Below are 22,017 nucleotides of genomic sequence, written 5' to 3'. Positions count from 1 at the left end.
GTCGAGTCTGCCATGATATACCGTGTCTAGTCTGCCATGATATACCGTGTCTAGTCTGACATGATATACCGTGTCTAGTCTGACATGATATACCGTGTCTAGTCTGACATGATATACCGTGTCTAGTCTGCCATGATATACCGTGTCTAGTCTGCCATGATATACCGTGTCTAGTCTGCCATGATATACCGTGTCTAGTCTGCCATGATATACCGTGTCTAGTCTGCCATGATATACCGTGTCTAGTATGACATGATATACCGTGTCTAGTCTGCCATGATATACCGTGTCTAGTCTGACATGATATACCGTGTCTAGTCTGACATGATATACCGTGTCTAGTCTGACATGATATACCGTGTCTAGTCTGACATGATATACCGTGTCTAGTCTGCCATGATATACCGTGTCTAGTCTGACATGATATACCGTGTCTAGTCTGACATGATATACCGTGTCTAGTCTGACATGATATACCGTGTCTAGTCTGACATGATATACCGTGTCTAGTCTGACATGATATACCGTGTCTAGTCTGACATGATATACCGTGTCTAGTCTGACATGATATACCGTGTCTAGTCTGACATGATATACCGTGTCTAGTCTGACATGATATACCGTGTCTAGTCTGACATGATATACCGTGTCTAGTCTGCCATGATATACCGTGTCTAGTCTGACATGATATACCGTGTCTAGTCTGACATGATATACCGTGTCTAGTCTGACATGATATACCGTGTCTAGTATGACATGATATACCGTGTCTAGTCTGCCATGATATACCGTGTCTAGTCTGCCATGATATACCGTGTCTAGTATGACATGATATACCGTGTCTAGTATGACATGATATACCGTGTCTAGTCTGACATGATATACCGTGTCTAGTATGACATGATATACCGTGTCTAGTCTGACATGATATACCGTGTCTAGTATGACATGATATACCGTGTCTAGTATGACATGATATACCGTGTCTAGTCTGCCATGATATACCGTGTCTAGTCTGACATGATATACCGTGTCGAGTCTTATTCTGAGTGTATATTGGTCCAGGTCGTGGTCTAACGCCCCTGGATCCCATCTGCTCCTCACCGTTCACTATTACACTTCTGTTTTCTCTACCACGGCCTAGATAGAGGAAAAGAGAGGGGGAGGAGGAAAGGAGAGTGGGAGAGGAGGGGAGGGTGAGAGAAGAGTAGAGGAAGAGGAGTTAGAGTGTGCTCACTTTGCAGTCATGGTGTGAAAACAACAGTAAAGGTATTGTAGGCCATGGTCCTTGCTCACCATGTGTTTTCTACCAGTAGTGGGCGACGTCAGCTGCTTGACCGCATTCACATTCAGACCCTCAATAGGACTGTTTGGCACAGCAGCTAGTAAGCCTATCAGAAGAGAGACCAGTAATAATGAGCAGGTGTGAGAAAGAGAGAGATAGCGACAAAGAGAGAAGGAGACAGACAGAAAGCAAGAGAGAGATAGACAGAAAGAGAGAGAAAGAAAGAAAGAAAGAGAGAGAGAGAGAGCACTACCTTTATTTCACTAGGCAAGTCAGTTAAGAACAAATACAAAGAGAGGGAGGGAGAAAAATACTTACCGAGTCCTCTGTATCTGGACAGCTGCTGGTAGATTTGTCTCATCCTCTCTATGTTGAGTCGGCTGGCCTCTGCATGGTTCACCATGGGTTTGGGGTAGTCCACGCCGACCACACACCTGGCCGCCGACTGCACCTCTATGGGGGCGTTCCAACGGTCGTAGATGTACTTGTCTGGCATGTCTTTCAGGACAGGTAAGTATCACCTGCAAGCAGAAGAAGAAATTAAAACAGAGCATCGTCACAACTGTCAGAGGAGTTGGTTCAGCACCACATACAGACAGCAGCCAAACAGACTTACAGAACAGCCTTGCTAATGTATGACTTGTTAAAGCAGATATTTTGATACTTTATGCGTTGATACTTTGTGTGTGTGTGTGCATGTTGTGTGTGTGTGTGTGTGTGTGTGTGTGTGTGTGTGTGTGTGTGTTGTGTGTGTGCGTGTGTGTGTGTGTGTGTGTGTGTGTGTGTGTGTGTGTGTGTGTGTGTGTGTGTGTGTGTGTGTGTGTGTGTGTGTGTGTGTGTGTGTGTGTGTGTGTGTGTGTTGTATGTGTGTGTGTGTGTGAATTTAGATATACCAACCTGATGAAGTCTCCTTCTGGATCTATTTTTTGTCCGAAGCACACAGGACAGTAGCAGTGGAAGAACTGCTGGAAGAAGGAACTGCAGGAGTGACACAGCCAGCTGCCTGCATTCACACTCCAGTCTGCATCCAGGAGCAGCTCCTCAAACACCTGACAGACAGGTGAACGTAGTCAGATACACAGAACAACACAGTCATTCACACATAATGTCTCTACAGTTCTTTTATCCTCTCCTCCCAGCTAATCTACATCTTCTCTCCTCCAACCCTTATATCCCTCCTTCCACCCTCCTCCTCCTCATTACCTTCATCCCCTCCTCCCAGCTAATCTACATGTCTTCTCTCCTCCAACCCTTATATCCCTCCTTCCACCCTCCTCCTCCTCACCTTCATCCCCTCCTCCCAGCTAATCTACATGTCTTCTCTCCTCCAACCCTTATATCCCTCCTTCCACCCTCCTCTTCCTCATTACCTTCATCCCCTCCTCCCAGCTAATCTACATGTCTTCTCTCCTCCAACCCTTATATCCCTCCTTCCACCCTCCTCTTCCTCATTACCTTCATCCCCTCCTCCCAGCTAATCTACATGTCTTCTCTCCTACAACCCTTATATCCCTCCTTCAACCCTCCTCCTCCTCATTACCTTCATCCCCTCCTCCCAGCTAATCTACATGTCTTCTCTCCTCCAACCCTTATATCCCTCCTTCAACCCTCTTCCTCCTCATTACCTTCATCCCCTCCTCCCAGCTAATCTACATGTCTTCTCTCCTACAACCCTTATATCCCTCCTTCCACCCTCCTCTTCCTCATTACCTTCATCCCCTCCTCCCAGCTGATCTACATGTCTTCTCTCCTACAACCCTTATATCCCTCCTTCCACCCTCCTCCTCCTCATTACCTTCATCCCCTCCTCCCAGCTAATCTACATGTCTTCTCTCCTCCAACCCTTATATCCCTCCTTCCACCCTCCTCCTCCTCATTACCTTCATTCCCTCCTCCCAGCTGATCCACAGGTCTCCTCTGGTGAGGAAGCAGGCCACAGAGTGTCTGGCCAGGTGGTGGATCCATCCTTCCTGCCTCAGCTGGGTCATGATGGCGTCGATCCAGGGGAAGCCCGTCTTGGCCTCTGCCCACTTGGCCAGCGCCTCTGCTTTGCGGTCCCAGGGGATGCGGATACAGATAGGGTTGCCCTCTATCTTGTCGAAACGAGGGTTGTTAGTGGCAGCAGTATAGAAGAACTCACGCCACAGCAGCTTGTCGTAGAGGGAGATGGGAGGACTGTTGTTCATCTTCACCTGAGGTGAGGACAGAGAAGAGAAATATAACACAAGCAAAAAATAGAAACAACCTTGCGTGATAGTTGTGATCATTGTGAGTTGGGGTTAGTGTTCAGTATGGATAGCTGTGTGTGCATGTACACTACCTCCTTGTACAGCTCTGCCAGTTTGCTGTAGAAGAGTCGACAGGACAGACATCCAAAGCGGAGGTAGGGGCTGAGACCCAGGGGACTGGGGAGCAGGGGGCAGGCGTTGTTCCTGGGACACTCAAAATTCACCTGCCATTTCTGGAGAGAGAGAAAGGTTTAATATATGATACATAAATGATATAAAAACATAAGTCTGTGTGTGTGTGTGTGTGTGTGTGTGTGTGTGTGTGTGTGTGTGTGTGTGTGTGTGTGTGTGTGTGTGTGTGTGTGTGTGACGTACTGTGGAGAGGTCAGGTCTAAGTTGTTTTTCTACCCTGGTGAGAGCTTCACTCTCTCATCCAGGCCACACAGCTGGAGCCAAGCTGTCAGTGTCAAAGCCTGGGGAGGGAAACAGGCACACAGGATGTTAAGCCACTTGTGGTAAAAGTATTGAGAAAATGTGTTTTTCACAAGTATGGATTTCAATGGTAACAATTGTGAAGTGTCTTACCCAGCTCCTCCAGTAGGGGCACTCCATACTTGTCTGTGTGGTTGTCTAAGACGGGGGTGACACATCGACCCATGCTGGCCTGGGACAGAGCCTCTACTGGGGAGTCCGGGGGCAGCATGGAGCCCACCAACATCTGGAAATGCTTGAAGGTGAGAGGAGGGTGACCCCCGTTCAGCGCCATGATCCTACAGAGAGAGGAGGAGGAGAGGGTTTCAATTCAGGGCTCGGTTTAATCCAAGCCTCCATATGAAAATGTCATCCGGGTGTCCCACTCACTTGTCCAGGTCGTAGAGTGTGTGTGAGGTCCTGCTGACCACCTCCACTCCAGCCTCTGTGGCCAGCTTCTTAATGGCTGCATCCCTCTCCTTTCCAAATGGCTCCGAGTCACACTCAAACGTCAGCTGAGAGATGTTCCAGTCCAGAGAGGAGAGGACACAGCAAACAGTGATACAGTAAGGTGGATATAGTTGAAGTCTGAAGTTTACATACACTTAGGTAGGAGTCATTAAAACTTGTTTTTCAACCACTCCACAAATTTCTTGTTAACAAACTATAGTTTTGGCAAGTCGGTTAGGGCATCTACTTTGTGCATGACAAGTAATTTTTCCAACAATTGTTTACAGACAGATTATTTCACTTATAATTCACTGTATCACAACTCCAGTAGGTCAGAAGTTTAAATACACTAAGTTGACTGGGCCTTTAAACAGCTTGGAAAATTCCAGAAGATGATGTCATGGCTTTAGAAGCTTTTGATTGACTCAAATTATGTCAATTAGCCTATTGGAGGAGTACCTGTGGATGTATTTCAAGGCCTACCTTCAAACTCAGTGCCTCTTTGCTTGACATCATGGAAAAAATCAAATAAAATCAGCTAAGACCCCAGAAAAATAATTGTAGACCTCCACAAGTCTGGTTCATCCTTGGGAGCAATTTCCAAACGCCTGAAGGTACCACGTTCATCTGTACAAACAATAGTACGCAAGTATAAACACCATGGAACCACGCAGCCGTCATGCCGCTTAGGAAGGAGACGCATTCTGTCTCCTAGAGATGAACGTACTTTGGTGCGAAAGGTGCAAATCTATCCCAGAGCAACAGCAAAGGACATTGGGAAGATGCTGGAGGAAACAGGTACAAAAGTATCTATATCCACAATAAAATTAGTCCTATATCGACATAACCTGAAAGGCCGCTCAGCAAAGAAGAATCCACTACTCCAAAACCGCCATAAAGAAGCCAGACTACAGTTTTCAACTGCACATGGGGACAAAGATTGTACTTTTTGGTGAAATGTCCACTGGTCTGATGAAACAAAAATAGAACTGTTTGGCAATAATGACCATTGTTTTGTTTGGAAGGAAAAGGAGGATGCTTGCAAGCCAAAGAACACCGTCCCAACCGTGAAGCACGGGGGTGGAGGCATCATGTTGTGGGGCTGCTTTTCTGCAGGAAGGGCTGGTGCACTTAATAGATGGCATCATGTTGTGGGGGTGCTTTGCTGTAGGAGGGACACAAAATAGATGGCATCATGAGGATGGAAAATTATGTGGATATATTGAAGCAACATCTCAAGATATCAGTCAGGAATAAAGCTTGGTTGCAAATGTGTCTTCCAAATGGACAATGACCCCAAGCATACTCCCAAAGGTGTGGCAAAATGGCTTAAGGACGACAAAGTCAAGGTATTGGAGTGGCGATCCCAAAGCCCTGACCTCAACCCTTTAGAAAATTTGTGGACAGAACTGAAAAAGTGTGTGTGAGCAAGGAGGCCTATAAACCTGACTCAGTTACACCAGCTCTGTCAGGAGGAATGGGCCAAAATTCACCCAACGTATTTTGGGAAGCTTGTGGAAGGCTACCGGAAACATTTGACCCAAGTTAAACAATTTAAAGGCAATGCGACCAAATACTAATTGGGTGTATGTACATTTCTGACGCACTGGGAATGTGATGAAAGAAATAAAAGCTGAAATAAATCATTCTCTCTACTATTATTCTGACATTTGACATTCTTAAAATAAAGTGGTGATCCTAACTGACCTAAGACAAATAATTTTTACTAGGATTAAATGTCAGGAATTGTGAAAAACTGAGTGTAAATGTATTTGGCTAAGGTTTATGTAAACTTCCAACTTCAACTGTATTTGCTGTCTCTGTGTTGAGGGTTTGGGTGAGGGGAGAGCGTATGGGTGAGCGGAAGACTGTAGGGGTGATGGGGTCTCACCTTAAAGAGTCGGGGGAAGATGTTGGCCGGCTGACCTCGGATCACAAACAGACGGCAGTTGAGCTCCCGGAGGCTTGTGTCTAGATCTTCCAGACACTGCAGCAGGAACCTGAAACACAGGAGTGGGAGGACAACCGTCACTATATGGCCATGCGGGAGAGGACACTGCTTTAAGGGCATTCTCACAGTGTGAAGAGACTCATGTTTGTGAGTTAAACCTGACACCATGTATGATTGAATAAAACCCCAATAAGTCCAACTAAAATATACATGATTTAGAATAAAGAACGTGGTTGTGGGCCAGGATATAAATAAAAACTCTAAATTACTTTCCAAGAAGCAGACTGACGCCCTTTGACCATAATTAAAATTAAGATGGTGATCGTATATACAGGTTATATATATATATATGTTTCTGGCACAACCTGCATGACTGTAGGCCACCACAAGAGAGAGCGGTCTACAACAGAAACAGCCTAGGTGTGACTGGCTACTGTGTGCTAACACAGTAGCCAGTCACACCTTCACAACCTGCATGACTGTAGGCCACCACAAGAGAGAGCGGTCTTCAACAGAAACAGCCTAGCACACAGTGGCCAGTCACACCTTCACAACCTGCATGACTGTAGGCCACCACAAGAGAGAGCGGTCTACAACAGAAACAGCCTAGCACACAGTGGCCAGTCACACCTTCACAACCTGCATGACTGTAGGACACCACAAGAGAGAGCGGTCTACATCAGAAACAGCCTAGCACACAGTGGCCAGTCACACCTTCACAACCTGCATGACTGTAGGCCACCACAAGAGAGAGCGGTCTACAACAGAAACAGCCTAGCACACAGTGGCCAGTCACACCTTCACAACCTGCATGACTGTAGGCCACCACAAGAGAGAGCGGTCTACATCAGAAACAGCGTAGCTCACAGAGGCCAGTCACACCTTCACAACCTGCATGACTGTAGGCCACCACAAGAGAGAGCGGTCTACATCAGAAACAGCGTAGCTCACAGAGGCCAGTCACACCTTCACAACCTGCATGACTGTAGGCCACCACAAGAGAGAGCGGTCTACAACAGAAACAGCCTAGCACACAGTGGCCAGTCACACCTTCACAACCTGCATGACTGTAGGCCATCACAAGAGGGAGCAGTCTACAACAGAAACAGCCTAGCAACCAGAGGCCAGTCACACCTTCACAACCTGCATGACTGTAGGCCACCACAAGAGAGAGCAGTCTACAGTCACACCTTCACAACCTGCATGACTGTAGGCCACCACAAGAGAGAGCAGTCTACAGTCACACCTTCACAACCTGCATGACTGTAGGCCATCACAAGAGAGAGCGGTCTACAACAGAAACAGCCTAGCACACAGAGGACACTCACACCTTCACAACCTGCATGATTTCACAAAAACATTTGCCTTTTCACATGTACCTTTCAAGCATTTATGGTCATTGAGGCACAGATTCTGTCCTTACTGTTGCAGCAGTAATATTTGGAATGAAACTGTGCAACGGTTACATGGTTCAGTGATCAGTGTGGGATCCCAAATGACTGATTGACAGAAAACTCTGATCCTGCTGCCACAGAACAGCCCCCTGAGAGGAGAGCAGCAGGTGGTACATGGTGTGTGTGTCTAGTGTTTTTGTGCAGAGTTAACACCTGAACACCTTTGAAGGCAATAAACAAGCTGTGGATATAGCAGGTTATCTGGTCTATCTGCCTGTCGATTCACAAAAGTTTTACAGATCAAATCAAATAAAAAATAGAAAAAAGTATAGGTGTGGACAAATGGACTTATTCCTCAATTTAAAAGATGGCTAATCCAGCTACAGATCTGAGGGCCACTGCTGCTTCCTGCTGCTGTTTAAAGATCCAGCTAGGCCGCTCCACCGCAGCACAGCCTGCTGTAAAGTTGGTCATCCCAATAGCAACCACAAACTCAGGAAACTTAACTCTCTATTGGCCCACTAACCTATCTCCCTGCCTGGAAGATGCCATTTTACAGGCCTTGGCTCTACTCTCGTTGGTTTTGGATGCCAGACAAAATTCCCCAGAGAGGACTTAATAATTTGTACAGAAAGTGAAAATATTGTCTGTGTCTATTACACGGGGCGGCAGCGTAGCCTAGTGGTTAGAGCGTTGGACTAGTAACCGGAAGGTTGCAAGTTCAAACCCCCAAGCTGACAAGGTCTTTCTGCCCCTGAACAGTCAGTTAACCCTAGGCCGTCATTGAAAATAGGAATTTGTTCTTTATGTCTACTGGGACAATATAACCTTATTGATTGGTTGGTTGATAGATGAATAGATAAGTTAGCTGTGCCTCACCTCCACCGGTTGACCTCCAGGTTGGAGGAGCCAGCGAACCAGGGGTCCAGGAAGTAGACACAGCGCACCGTGTCTGAATCCCGCACCGCCTCCAGCAGAGCCGGGTTGTCAGGGAGACGCAGTCCTTTCCGGAACCAGTGGATGGAGTTCTTGGACATATTTGAAACAGGGACTGAAAGAAAAAAAAAATAGGGATTTCTTTTATGTTTAGAAGCCCCGTATGTGCCATAGTGCAGGTTTTCCCAAACTCGGTCTTGCCCCCACGGGTGCACATTTTGTTTTTAGCCCTAGCACCACACAGCTGATTCAAATCATCAACACTTGATAATGAGTTGGTTGTTTGAATCAGCTGTGTAGTACTAGGGGAGAAAAACGAAACGTGCCAACCAGGACCAAGTTTTCGGGAAACCCTGCTATAGAGAACGGGTCACCTTAAAAAAAACACCAAAAAAATGCAAGTTCGATTTTTTGGTGTGCAAGTTATACTACACCTTTAAAGACATGTAGTATAGAGAACTGGTAATTAACCACACTGGAATAGAGCTTTCCATCTTGTAGTCCAAAAAAATGGAAATTAGTTACCTCTGTTTCATTCTGCCATTTCTATGAGTGAAATTAATGGGGAAGAATGGGCTTTTGGAACAAATTCCGCAAATAAGGTCTGAGATTAGTTAACACAGGTTTAGGAGATTTTATACATTTTGTTCTATCAGTCAGTTAACATTACCTTTATGAATTATGAAGCATTTATGTACTTTATATTATTGTTTAGATTATGTAAATGCATAAAAAAGTGACATTAGCTGATTAAGATTATCACATAGAGTTAAACATTAGATCTCTTAAGCCTGTGTTGACCACATACCTTATTTTCGGCAGTTATCCAAAAACCCTACAATAACCACATTCACTTCCCCGTTGGCTACAAAAAGTGCCTACAAAAAGACTTTAGTCAGAAATAATGTAAAATGCTTGCAATGCTCACAGCACTTCCATTTGTCTTCAACTCTACCATGACATTATTTTCATATTTCTGTGACATGTATATGATGTATACTGTCAAATGGGACTGAAACAAATATGGCCATCCAAAATAGTTTCGTTTCCTTCTACTCACTAAAAATAATAATTACAACAACAAAAAAACATTTTTGGAGACAAATCAAACTAAAATATTTTATTCCAAAAATAACAAAATATTGCTTTAGTTTTTATCAGCAGGCATGAAGAAAATGTAATAAATTTAGTTTCTCGATTTTTGAATAAACAGACGTTATATCACACAGATACAGGGCCGTTTAGAGCACTTCACAATGTAGGTCAATCTGGTGACCATAACAGACTGTTACAGCATCTGACCACAGCATCTTTCGCATTTTATACATTGCATACCTGCACACATTGTTCAGAAAAGTCAAGACACTTAAACACACATTCTATACCTAATCCAAGGAAATATCACTTTTTTGTTAATTAACTGGCAGTTTCATAACTGTTCTGGCTACAGCGCATGCTCAATGTTCCAGTGAATAACAAATGATATAGAAAATATATTAATAGATAGGATGTCAGTTTCAAACCACAGTCAGTACCTTTACTGTCTAGTTAGAAATATATATTCTCCCAGCGACACGTCCCAACAATCGACCTAGAAAAAATACGTATCCATTTGGTGGATTTCCAAGTTCCGCAGTGGGCATGAACTCACGTTTCTGTGGCATGGCTCCAGAACACTTTGTGCAATATTTAGAGGCTTTTGGTGCACTAAATATGATATTTTTTTGGTGAAGTTTTCATGATGTGTTTTGCATTTTTATTTGACATCTAATACCGATATTTCGATCATCCGAATCCCCGCCTGGTTTTATGTGTAACATGTGATTGGTTACTTTGGGAGAGACCCGGATGATCACTGGTGGTAGAATTTTTGAGTCCACTGGAAGCATTGATGGCTCAAACTAGCGTGATGGCTTGTTAAATACATGGGCACAAGCGCAACTGTGTCGGTCTTGCGTATAACGTTAATTTATTCAAATTTTGAATAAGTAGATTAAATCATGCGTACATAAATCTAAGTAACAATAGTTAAACGAAAACACCCCCGTATCGACAAGTGAATCCATTCCTCATTGAGTTGTTTGGGCAGTTTCAGCATCGCTTTGTTTGGGGTCTTTCGTTAGGTAGGCACCAGTCGCAGCGCACGTAAATGAGGATACCGTAATCAGGCAAAAGTACTAGCTAACGTTAGTACGTAACGAACGTTAGCTTGTTCGCTAATAGCCCTCAAACAATAAGAAGCAATGAATAGTTAAACTAAATATCCATAGTGTTAATCGTACATTGAGGCACAAGGTGAAATCATACAGCAAATGGCAGGAAACGGCTTTACGTTATCCAATGAATGAACGATCTGCGTATGTGGGGAACTGACACTGCCGTTAGAAGGAAAAACAGTAGCTTGATAGTCTATTTACTTTCTGCAGCCTGCGGATTGTGCTGGCCTATTCCAGTCAGTGATATTGAATCTGTCGTTTTAGCATAACGGCTTGCGATACGGTTTTAGAAACCTTTGGAACTTAACTAATACACAATGGTACTCGGCATCATCTTGATATGTGTAACAAAAGTTCAACATTCACCTACCATTTCTGCCAAGCCGTCAACACATACAGTTTGATACATACGTTCGATAAATCCAAGGTATGCACCAGACAACGCAATGCTGCAAGGCAAACGCAGCGTTCCATTGGAAATAAAGTACTTCTGGTATGATCGTGGCGTAATACGCTAGTGTTACCGTCTGAATGGGCAAACCTAGGCATTGTCTACTACAGAGTCGTTCGGGCAGAACTATCCGGAGGTAGGCCATTCTTGTTCTAATGTTACCTGTAACTTGTCAACACATCTCTCATAAAGGTATAATCCACCCCAAACCACTAATTCCTATGAGGTAGCTACACAATAATAGCAATGTCAATTTCAGCATGTGAAGTAACTAGCTAGCTTTAACGTCGCGGTAACAAACTGCACTATCAATTCAGGAGTTTATCTCACCAAGTTCAATTTGCAGTTCTCTACCCAGAGTGAGTGCAAGAGTACTTTTCTGTGGCAACAACAGCCCTTTCCCACGTTTCCGACACAGACACAGGGCTCATTGCGTGACGATGGTACTTGGAAGGAGAAACTGAGTTGAATAATTTGGTACACTGTTGAGCACCTCTAAGCGAAATATATACATTGTCATGACGATATAAATAGATGGATGTGTTATAGACAAGTATGTCCATACCAGTTATTGGCTGATTTGGAGTGCAGGTAATTGTTTTAAAAGTGTTAGGGAATAATTGCATCACATTTCATATCTCCATTGACGAGAACCATGTAACTTTAGCTAGCTATGACACGTTCCCACACGATTTTCTAATTTCACAGGACCACTTAGAAGTTAAATAATGGGGGCATTTTTTATTGATCATAGGCTTTCACCAAATTGACAGGAGTCTCAAGATTTGTATTTTTGGGAGTGGATTATCCCTTGAAGGTTGGTTATTTTTACCGTATTGTCAATGGACTATCTGCTAGATCACACGCTTTAGCTATGCACAGGAGGTTCGAGCACAATTTGGCTAAGTAGAACATCGATATACAAATATATATGTGTGTTTGTGTGTCTTGACATGGTTGATGTCTTGTTGGCAGGAGGCAGATGGCACTCTGGACTGCATCAGTATGGCTCTCACTGCACTTTTAACCGCTGGGGCACGCTTCTGGCGGTGGGGTGCAACGACGGACGAATCGTACTTTCGGACTTCCTGACACGGGGCATCGCCAAGATTATCAGTGCTCACATCCATCCAGTCTGAAAACAAACTATGGCTACAAGAAAGTAAAAACACCAGCAAGCACACCATTCAGAATCCGCAAACCATGTTTATATATGCTCAAATGTTCTTGTATTTTCTCATAAACCATAATTTCATTCCAGAACCTTGTCAAGCGGTGTATTGTCTGTGGTTCTGGATATTAACCTTCCTAAATGTTTCCCTGTGTGTCTGCAGTTGGAGTCGAGATGGGCACAAGTTGGTGAGTGTGTCGACAGATAACATCCCGTCCCTGTGGGACGTCCGAACTGGAGACTGACCAAAGGTTCCGCTTCCCCTTGCCCATCCTAAAATTGTAGTACCACCCCAGAGACTTGTGAGTATATATCTACCTCGTCCTACACCTCAGTCCAGTCTTATCCTTTCTAACTAATTGTAACTCCTAACCTCATCCATCAAACTACATATAGTAGTACCGTCCCCACCTACCTGGGAGTATATATCTACACCCCAGCTCAGTATATACCTCCACCTAAGCTCAGCCTACACCTCAGCCTATTATGCTTCCTAACTGATTGTCACTCCTAACCTCAACCCATCAAACTACAGTACCACTCAACAGACCTTTGAGTATCTGTATGGAATACTTGTATGGATAAATATGGAAATGTCTGACAGCAGGAGATGGGATCCTTAGCTAATAACATACACACAACTACCACCATGTTTAATGCCAGATACTTTTCTCCAAGGAAGACTGTGATAATGAAGACCTTTTGCCTAAGACGACCACAACAATTACATTGTCTATGCTAAATGTGTTTAAATTGTAACGGGAAAAAAATAGTTGTGGTATAAGAAATACATTTTATTCAACAGTGCTTGGAAAAGCAGAGATGACAAAATACTTTTTGTTTCACCCATACATCAATATTATTAAAGAACAATATGTTTATAATATCATAAACCAAGTCTTTTATAAATTCCAAATGACATATATATTCATACGTTTTAAAGGGAGCTTTTGTCATGACAAGGTGAAGGTGCCCTCCTCAAATGGCACAACAGAATCTTTCAGATTGACCAAAGCACAGCATATAGCAACCATCTCGTATACTTGAGGGATGTCTCCTTTCATATCTGGAAAAGGACAAAGTAGTAGAAGTAGATGCTGCTGTAGCATTGCTCATCTTCACAGTGGGAATCCAGTCGACATGGTGTCTTGATAAAGGTCAACTGGTGAACCTACAGTAGTACATCAACAAATGAAAAGCAAACCTGATGTTAGAATATCACTTCTTCAGGTCACCGATACCACCAGGGCTCTTAATAGTTTGCTTCCTGTTTAATTCATTCAGGTGTTTAGTGTCACATAAAGATTACATTTATTGTCGGGCTTGAACAATGAATATATGATATCTACTGGAGTTTTTTGGGACAATAATGTCCTCCAAGCTATATGGATGTCATATTGTATAATTTGTCTCCCCTTTTCATGGTCATGGCTAGAAAGGATCCAGCTTTTGTCAAATGAACATATTTGACATTTCAGATTAGGAAACAGGTTAACTAAAATGAACAAAAATTACTTTTGACAAAAGCTGAATCCTTTTAGCCAGGATTCCTTTTTTTATAGGCCTAGATTACGTGGTTGCATTCAAGACAAGGTCATTTTTATTTATCTGTTGTCAGTAGAATAGGCCTAGGCTACTGTCCTATAAAAAATGATTTGGCTAATTTCTCCAGTCATATTTTTTATTTATTTTTTTATTTCACCTTTATTTAACCAGGTAGGCTAGTTGAGAACAAGTTCTCATTTGCAACTGCGACCTGGCCAAGATAAAGCATAGCAGTGTGAACAGACAACACAGAGTTACACATGGAGTAAACAATTAGCAAGTCAATAACACAGTAGAAAAAATGGGCAGTCTATATACAATGTGTGCAAAAGGCATGAGGAGGTAGGCGAATAATACAATTTTGCAGATTAACACTGGAGTGATAAATGATCAGATGGTCATGTACAGGTAGAGATGTTGGCGTGCAAAAGAGCAGAAAAGTAAATAAATAAAAACAGTATAAAAACAGTATGGGAATGAGGTCGGTGAAAATGGGTGAGCTATTTACCTATAGACTATGTACAGCTGCAGCGATCGGTTAGCTGCTCGGATAGCTGATGTTTGAAGTTGGTGAGGGAGATAAAAGTCTCCAACTTCAGCGATTTTTGCAATTCATTCCAGTCACAGGCAGCAGAGTACTGGAACGAAAGGCGGCCAAATGAGGTGTTGGCTTTAGGGATGATCAGTGAGATACACCTGCTGGAGCGCGTGCTACGGATGGGTGTTGCCATCGTGACCAGTGAACTGAGATAAGGCGGAGCTTTACCTAGCATGGACTTGTAGATGACCTGGAGTCAGTGGGTCTGGCGACGAATATGTAGTGAGGGCCAGCCGACTAGAGCATACAAGTCGCAGTGGTGGGTGGTATAAGGTGCTTTAGTGACAAAACGGATGGCACTGTGATAGACTGCATCCAGTTTGCTGAGTAGAGTGTTGGAAGCCATTTTGTAGATGACATCGCCGAAGTCGAGGATCGGTAGGATAGTCAGTTTTACTAGGGTAAGCTTGGCAGCGTGAGTGAAGGAGGCTTTGTTGCGGAATAGAAAGCCGACTCTTGATTTGATTTTCGATTGGAGATGTTTGATGTGAGTCTGGATGGAGAGTTTGCAGTCTAGCCAGACACCTAGGTACTTATAGATGTCCACATATTCAAGGTCGGAACCATCCAGGGTGGTGATGCTAGTCGGGCATGCGGGTGCAGGCAGCGATCGGTTGAAAAGCATGCATTTGGTTTTACTCGCGTTTAAGAGCAGTTGGAGGCCACGGAAGGAGTGCTGTATGGCATTGAAGCTCGTTTGGAGGTTGGCCTTGGCGAGACTTTAAAGTCAAGGATTGGTAGGATAGTCAGTTTTACGAGGGTATGTTTGGCAGCATGAGTGAAGGAGGCTTTGTTGCGAAATAGGAAGCCAATTCTAGATTGGATTTTGAATTGGAGATGCTTAATATGAGTCTTGCAGAGTTTACAGTCTAGCCAGACATCTAGGTATTTATAGTTGTCCACATATTCTAAGTCGGAAGCATCCAGAATAGTGATGCTAGTCGGGCGGATGGGTGGGGCATCGATCGGTTGAAGAGCATGTATTTCATTTTACTAGCATTTAAGAGCAGTTTGAGGCCATGGAAGAAGTGTTGTATGGCATTGAAGCTCGTTTGGAGGTTTGTTAACACAGTGTCCAAAGAAGGGCCACATGTATACAGAATGGTGTCGTCTATTCAAAGTCATATTCATTCAGATATTTTCATACATTCAGTTATAATATTTGCATTTCATATTTGCCTGTACCTGTGGGCTGCCACTCGAAAGAAGAAAAATGCATACAAAGACAAAGAACAGCATGAACAGTTTTAAAATATTCTGTATGCAAGGAAAATAAAGATGGCTCTCCAACCCCCTCGGACCCCAAGCACCCGCCCGCATCCTCCCTCCCCACCCAGAAACCATATCTTCCACCCCGCCTAGCCCCCCTTCACCCGCATTATCATCTTTCCTCAAACCATTACAATCCATGATATCGCCAAGGGTATAGATACCACATTTGGACCATTGGGGCAAGGCTTTATTGTTAAATATTAGGCTGGGTGTGCCATTTCAATCCCAGTTGCATAGATTTTCAATTTTGCAGCAAATAGAAATTGTGTGAATAAATAATAGGGCTAAAGCGTAGTTTACATTTGTATAAGAGAGTGATCAATGAACACCACATCTTCCAGGGCAATTAGAGCCACCATATTTCTCTCTGTTCTCAGCCAGGGAGAGGAAGAGTCATGTCTAAACCAATTCAAAATTGGGGGGTGAAATGCTAAATGCCCTCTCTGTAAATTTGTTAATTTAGTCTGGGATCTCTTACCTTTTCATATACATTTTGAATACGCTCTGGATTTTATCCCAATAGCCGGAAGGGGGAGACTCACAAAATTCAACCGAGGCAATGTATTCAATTTCACAATAGAAATTCTGCCGGTGAGAGCGACTGCGACTAGTCCATTCTATTGAGGTCTGATTGAATTGATTTTAGCCTTCTGTTAAGTTTTTGGCAATGGTTTTATCTAAAGAAGGAAATATACTGTATATATTCCTAAATATTTAAAATGACAAACAATTGGATTCCATATGTAGAGATGGAGTCCTCTGTTGCATTCTTGAGGGGGAGTAAGGCAGATTTGGTTAGATTTATTTTATTTTTGAGATGTAGCTGAATTTGTTCATAATCTTCAAAGTGTGAGGAGAGATTGAGATACTTTATCTAAATAATGTAAGATATTGTCTGCCTATAATGAGATTATGTCATTCGTAGTCTTGAGAGATATTGGTGTCATTTCTTTTGATTTTCGAACTGCCTGGGCTAGGGGCTCCATTGAAGAAGAAAAACAAATTGCAGAGGTGAGAGGGGTTCACCTTGCTTACTACTTCTAGTGATTCTGAATGGAGAAGAGCAGGTATTGCCTGTTATTACTATGGCTAAGGGAGTTGACATATAGAATCATTCCTGCAAAGCTTGTTAGCCAGTAGAACACTGGGTCGATTACCATGGAAGTAATGGTTGAGTCTAACTCGATGGATGGCAAATTCTACTCTACAATAAAAGAAAATGGTTTGTGATACAAATGTCAAAAGCATGTTAAAGTTAGACCCAGAGAAATGACGTTACCTCGAGCAGCACTGCAGATATTGAGATGAGTGAGATGAAGACTTCGCTCGAACACAGTCACACACAATGTCTGCACATGTACACGGGTTCACATCACGCTGTTTACAGTGTGATAGCCAGTGCGCCAAGACAGCAGAGAAGTTGAACCCTGTGCTTCAACCCTCATAGTTTTTGCGGAAATTGACCCATTATGCTGTTTACTTTCTGCATCTACATCATATTGCTGAGTCTACCTTTAAACATCCTTCCTCCCAATGAAGAGTTGAGAATTGCCAGAACAGTCTGGAGTACCAAAAATATTTTGGGGCTATACTGGCGTGGAATCGCTCATGAAGCACTGTTGAAAGAGGAATCATTCAGGAGTCCACAAGATTCCAGAATCATAAACCAAAACTGTCTACTGATGAGGATGGATGTTGTGGATCTAATAGAATGGGTTGGTTAATTCATTACATCCTGGGATTTTGTGTTCAAGAAAACTGGAGTGCGTTCGCCCCAGACTTTAAGGAGCTGGATGAGAACATGGAGTACGAGGAGAGAGTCTGAGTTTGATATAAAATACGATGATTAAAGTGAACCTGAACATACAGGTACACACACGCACACACAAACGTGTGTATAAATGGAGAGACATTGCCGCTTGTCAGGGACTTATTTGTGTGTTCCCCAGGTGCGGATGCTGCGGAGGATTTAATGACTTAAATGGATGAGGAGGTGGATGTGACCTCTTGACCCCATTGTGGCTTTTTGCAGCAGGTGAGTGTGTGTGATGATGATGAAGGTAGACAGGTGTTGTGGTGGCGATACTTTTATAGCTTTAAATAGGCAAGGCAATTTAATAGAAATATAATTGCAACACAAGTGATGAGGAGCTAGAAGACTTCAAGGCCTTGTTCTACCTGCCCATCGCTCCAGAGGTAGAGGACCCTGAGGAGAATCCATTTGGTCCCCCTCCGGATGCAGCCGACCAGACCGCCACCACAGAAGATGGTTCTTCCCACACGGGGCGGGGACAAGAAGCAGCACCAGCCATCCTCAGAAGGAGCCCCACCCAAAAACAAGGCCATAACACCACCATCATCGAGCTACAAGGGGTGCCCAGTGATGGTGAGAGTCAGAAGAACACACACACACACAACCATTTTTAACCATTGATTGGATACCTATTTGACTTGTGTATTCTCCCCCTATCCCAGAGGTGCACCTATTCTATGTGATATTCTTGGTGTCTTTCCTACAGGGAGCCTGGTTTCACAGTCCTACAAACAGCATGATATTGTGGGTCTGGACTGAGCCAGCAGCTTCATCATCGCCCCCGTGGTTCTGGAAGGAGAAGGACAAGGGCACCTGAACATTTTTTTTTTTACTCTCCTAAACTCAAAAGACAATTTGTGACATCACTCAAGACTCATTATGACATCACATCCTTCTATCAGTCAGGCTGTTGACTGTGGGGTTTCATAAACCCACAGGCGGTCTCTCTTTCTGTGTTGCCATGGTTACTTGGATTATCTCCCTTCTATCAAAGACTGCTGTATGAGACCTAATAATATCACAGGTTTGGATGAGAGTTCTGACTGGTAACTCTATGCCCCAGCAACATGGCAGATTCACACTTTCTCTTTTTGCAGTTTTTGGTACTACTAACAGAAATGGAACAAGAGAAGGGTGGCATGTAGCCTAGTGGTTAAGAGCTTTGGGCCAATAACCGAAAGGTTGCTGGTTTGAATCCCCGAGCAGACTAGGTGAAAAATATGTTGGATGTACCCTTGAGCAAGGCACTTAACCCTAATTGCTCTTTTAAGTCTCTGGATAAGAGCGCCTGCTAAATTACTCAAATGTAGAAGAGGGAAGCAACAATCTGCTATAGTAAAGGGATCACCTCTTCTCCGTGTCTGTCTTTTTCTCTGTAGTATGACTGTACAGATATAATCATCTGCAGTGTAGTGTGTCCCAACTTGTCTGCTTTTAACTCACATATATATATATATATATATGTATTATTATTAAACTATTTTGATTTTGGTGATGCCACCTCTAATTATTGAGTCTTCCTGACTGGAGTTTCTTGTCTGTGGAAGAATAGGGGGTTTCCTGCCAAAACCCACTGCCTTTTCCTGGGATAAATATGTGAGAAACCGTTAAATTATTTATTTTTAAATGATATGAACAGCATAATGTGAAATGGAACTGTTAAATGATATGAGATGTCTAAATCTGTCTTCTGTGCTATCTGCATGATGAATCATCAACGCTCAGGGTGGGGACAGAGACCGCATCTCAGTAGGCTATGGAGCGCAGTCCATCTATCATCTGATGGTAACTTTTTTTTCTTGTGACAGTTGGCCTACAGTGCATTTACTGTATAATGCGTTGCCTATACTACAGTATGATAATATAACAACTGAATGCACATCTAATTTACACATCTCCACCTGGCTTTCAGGGGTCACCTTACTTTTTCATAGTAAAGATCTATATATTTTTTTATTTGCAGCTGCAGAGTTTTAAACAGTATATTACTAGGATACCATTGCTATAAATCAGTGCACATTTGAACACTGTCATTCTCCATTAATTCCATTCAAATTGAGTCCAAAATAGATAATCCTGTTTAAGATTGGTGTGTGTATATATATATATATATATATATATATATATATATGTTTGTATATACAGTTGAAGTCGGAAGTTTACATACACCTTAGCCAAATACATTTAAACTCAGTTTTTCACAATTCCTGACATTTAATCCTAGGAAAAGTTCCCTGTTTTAGGCCAGTTAGGATCACCAATTTATTTTAAGAATGTGAAATGTTAGAATAATAGTAGAGTGATTTTATTTCAGGTTTTTTTTCTTTCATCACATTCCTAGTGGGTCAGAAGTTTACATACACTCAATTAGTATTTGGGAGCATTGCCTTTAAATTGTTTAACTTGGGTCAAATGTTTCAGGTAGCCTTCCACAAGATTCTCACAATAAGTTGGGTGAATTTTGGCCCATTCCCCCTGACAGAGTTGGTGTAACTGAGTCAGGTTTGTAGGCCTCCTTGCTCACACATGCTTTTTCAGTTCTGCTGAGAAATGTTATATAGGATTGAGGTCATGGCTTGGTGATGGCCACTTCAATACCTTGACTTTGTTGTCCTTAAGCCATTTTGCCACAACTTTGGAAGTATGCTTAGGGTCATTGTCCATTTGGAAGACCCATTTGTGTCCAAGCTTCAACTTCCTGACTGATGTCTTGAGATGTTGCTTCAAAATATATCCACATAATTGTCCTTCCTCGTGATGCCATCCATTTTGTGAAGTGCCCCAGTCCCTCCTGCAGCGAAGCACCCCCACAACATGATGCTGCCAGCCCCGTGCTTCACGGTTGGTTCTTCAGCTTGCAAGCCTCCCCCTTTTTCCTCCAAACATAACAACGGTCATTATGGCCAAACAGTTTTTGTTTCATCAGACCAGAGGACATTTCTCCAAAAAGTATGATCTTTGTCCTCATGTGCAGTTGCAAACCGTAGTCTGGCTTTTTTTATGGCGGTTTTGGAGCAGTGACTTCTTCCTTGCTGAGCGGCCTTTCAGGTTATGTCGATATAGGACTCGTTTTACTGTGGATATAGTCATTTTTGTTCCTGTTTCCTCCAGCATCTTCACAAGGTCCTTTGCTGTTGTTCTGGGATTGATTTGCACTTTTCACACCAAAGTACGTTCATCTCTAGGAGACAGAATGCGTCTCCTACCTGAGCGGTATGATGGCTGCGTGGTCCCATGGTGTTTATACTTGCGTACTATTGTTTGTACAGATGAACGTGGTACCTTCAGGCGTTTGGAAATTGCTCCCAAGGATGATCCAGACTTGTGGAGGTCTACAAAAACAGACTTGTGGAGGTCTTGGCTGATTTCTTTATTTTTTTCCTTGATGTCAAGCACAGAGGCACTGTGTTTGAAGGAAGGCCTTGAAGTACATCCACAGGTACACCTCCAATTGGCTCAAATGATGTCAATTAGCCTAACAGAAGCTTCTAAAGCCATGACATAATTTTCTGGAATTTTCCAAGCTGTTTAAAGGCACAGTCAGCTTAGTGTATGTAAACTTCTGACCCACTAGAATTGTGATACAGTGAATTGTAAGTGAAATAATCTGTCTGTAAACAATTGTTGGGAAAATTACTTGTGTCGTGCACAAACTAGATGTCCTAACCAACTTGCCAAAAGTATAGTTTGTTAACAAGACATTTTTGGAGTGGTTGAAAAACAAGTTTTAATGACTCTTATCTAAGTGTATGTAAACTTCCATCTTCAACTGTATAATGTTCGGGAGCCAAGCTATATATTTTATTTTACCTTTATTTAAGCATGGAGTCACCATATTGGATAACGGCACAATAATTTGGCTTTCTTTGGGCATGGACTCATAAAGTTTCCATTGTGTATTTTTCATCAGGCTCAGGTTTGAATTTTCAATCAAGGCGTATTTATATACTTTAGAATGACACTTCCGGTTTTGGCGGGACATACTGGGGAGAAAAGTGATTTATTCTTGGGATGGAACATTTGTAAAATTCTGGGAAAATATTCAGCCCTATTACACAGTACACATACTGTAGTATGCTCTCCACCAATCAGCGTGAATGCAGTCCAGTCACCATTGTAACCTTCAGAATACTATGACACAGGTTTGTGCCACATGATGTCGCTGCTGCAGCACCAATCTCCCAGCACAGCGGAGTGGAGCCTGGTGAGGTATAGCCTCACTGCTTGGCAAAGCTA

The 22,017-nt window shown here is 43.0% G+C and overlaps 1 long non-coding RNA gene and 1 pseudogene across 5 annotated transcripts; one reads left to right on the top strand and one right to left on the bottom strand.

Annotated features, from left to right (window-relative positions):
- Positions 1–11,405, bottom strand: part of LOC118381181 (cryptochrome-1-like) — a 34,144-nt pseudogene extending 22,739 nt beyond the window's left edge.
- On the top strand, positions 10,559–18,565 carry LOC118381182 (uncharacterized). Of its 5 annotated transcripts, none has more exons than XR_008074498.1 (7): positions 10,559–10,838; positions 12,137–12,199; positions 12,358–12,544; positions 12,717–12,855; positions 17,918–18,003; positions 18,163–18,354; positions 18,488–18,565. It is a non-coding gene; the product is annotated as an uncharacterized LOC118381182 (long non-coding RNA). The 5 variants fall into 5 exon arrangements; XR_008074497.1 differs by having other exon boundaries at positions 10,559–11,518; XR_004825019.2 differs by lacking the exon at positions 10,559–10,838 and adding an exon at positions 11,532–11,973.
- The last annotated feature ends 3,452 nt before the right edge of the window (positions 18,566–22,017 follow it).

The sequence above is a fragment of the Oncorhynchus keta genome, chromosome 21 (genome assembly GCF_023373465.1).
Source record: "Oncorhynchus keta strain PuntledgeMale-10-30-2019 chromosome 21, Oket_V2, whole genome shotgun sequence".
NCBI lineage: Eukaryota > Metazoa > Chordata > Actinopteri > Salmoniformes > Salmonidae > Oncorhynchus > Oncorhynchus keta.
Note: the sequence above shows the minus strand (reverse complement) of the source record. Positions and strands in the feature narration are given on the sequence as shown.